Source organism: Schistocerca piceifrons, chromosome 5 (genome assembly GCF_021461385.2).
Source record: "Schistocerca piceifrons isolate TAMUIC-IGC-003096 chromosome 5, iqSchPice1.1, whole genome shotgun sequence".
Classification (NCBI taxonomy): Eukaryota; Metazoa; Arthropoda; class Insecta; order Orthoptera; family Acrididae; genus Schistocerca; species Schistocerca piceifrons.
The window spans coordinates 519752414-519754361 of record NC_060142.1 but is presented as its reverse complement, the minus strand read 5'-3'; positions in this window follow the sequence as shown (position 1 = coordinate 519754361).

Below are 1948 nucleotides of genomic sequence, written 5' to 3'. Positions count from 1 at the left end.
GTTTCCAAGGATTGTTTGGTTCAAAGTTTCCAAAACCAACACAGGAAAAAACATTCACTTAATTTGAAAAGTCGATGCAAACAAATGTATTCAAAGAAGTCTGAAGACGAAACCCATAACAGGCTTAGCTCTACCCTGGCTTGAACTAACAGCCAGATTGAAAACTGAGAAGAAGTTGGAGTTAAAAAAGACGATATCTTATCTCAAACAAGAAAACAAACTGTTTTACCAAAATCTGACTGTAACATTGTAATATTTTGTTTATAAAATAGTGGTAAATTAATAAGAAATGCAACTTATTAAACTTCGTAAAAGGCATTTATTTTGAAATAAAACTTGTAAGAACACAGCAACTTATTTGAATTTGTCTTTATTCTTTAACTAGTTTGTTTGCTAACACAGCACTTCTCTACGACTAACTGACTTTTCATAATAATATAGTTGTTATAGAAAAACTGGAAACAGTAATTTCCAGATATTTATAATAGTGAAATTATTATTATTATCCTTCCCACGCCGCTTTATTTACAGATATAAATGATGGACTTAGCCCGGTTTTTATGTTAGAGAGGGTGGCACAAAGCCCTGTTCTTGTTTTGTTCCATCAACAATTTTTGGTTGTAGCTTTAGCCTAAAAATTGTCTGTAGATTAAATGTCTTCATTTGTTTAGGTTATAAAAAATAAGGATATCAAAAAGGAATGCTTTCTGGAAATTTTTTGCAATTTCCTCAAAACCGCAGTTGCGGAACTTGCCACGAATTTTATAATTAAATGACAGTTTATGAAGGACGATTGTTTACAGGAACAACTTTTTTTTAAAAAGGTCTGCTGAAAAACATCCTTTGTTGACATTCTTTAAAACTTCTCTTTCATCAGGAAGCTTGGAAGTGTACCAGGCATATCAGATCATTTCCTTAAAAATTGGCAAGGACAGCTGATGATGGACTATTGGTTGTATTTTTACATAGTCTTCTTGAGAATTTATTTCTCTACTATTTTCAATAAAATAAGCACTATTTTGTATATGTTTTACCAGATTTTTTTTTCTTGTCTACAAAAATAGATCTCATGTGATGGAACAAGTGGAGTACATTTTGGAGGAATCACTTTAATTTTATATGTTGGTGATTTATTGTTATCTTGAAAGATTTCAACGTATAATTCAGGCTTTGCTTGTCCACCCCAAGAGTCAATAATTAACAGAAACCGTTCTGAGTCACATAAAGACTTCATACACCGTAGTGAAATTCAGTATACAGTTCTGTCGTTAACTTCCCAAATTTGGAATCGTTATTACAAAGTTTTTATAATTTTGCTCATATTCTTTTACTGTTTTCCAAAGTTACCAGTTGCCTATTGCAAACATACATACATTTGAGGTAGGATGTTTCCAGATAGAATGAGAGTGTACTGTGCAGTATATGTACACTTCACTATATTCATGTCATGTCTTTTGACATAAATAGTTTGGCTCCCTTTGACAGCCAGAGTCCTGTTGTACCCCAACTCATATTGACATCATGGAAAGCAAAGACAGCAGAAACTGAGGTATTTTATCAGATAACCCACACATAGAGAGCAAAACGATTTTTAAATATCCTACAGTAAATGCCTTTCTGGTCAGTGTTGATAGCAATATCTTTGTTAAAATTTTAACATCTGGGTTCTAAAAGTGTCTGCAGCAGCCAATGTTCCTTTGATCGTCGGTGCTTCTTTTCTTGAAACAATTGTTGTCACTTTTCGCTGATGAACCCTGTACTTATTTTTGAATTTGTGGGTCCAGTTGCCAGAAGCTTTAAATTCAAAATCTGTAAACTGTTGTGCTGCTGCTATGGGCTACTGTTGTAAATTCCGTGTAGTCTCTTGCTGTAGTCTCTCGGGCTTCAACAAAACGATGAAATGTCCAGGAACTCATTCCTCGTATTTATCAAATTGATTGCCTCCTCT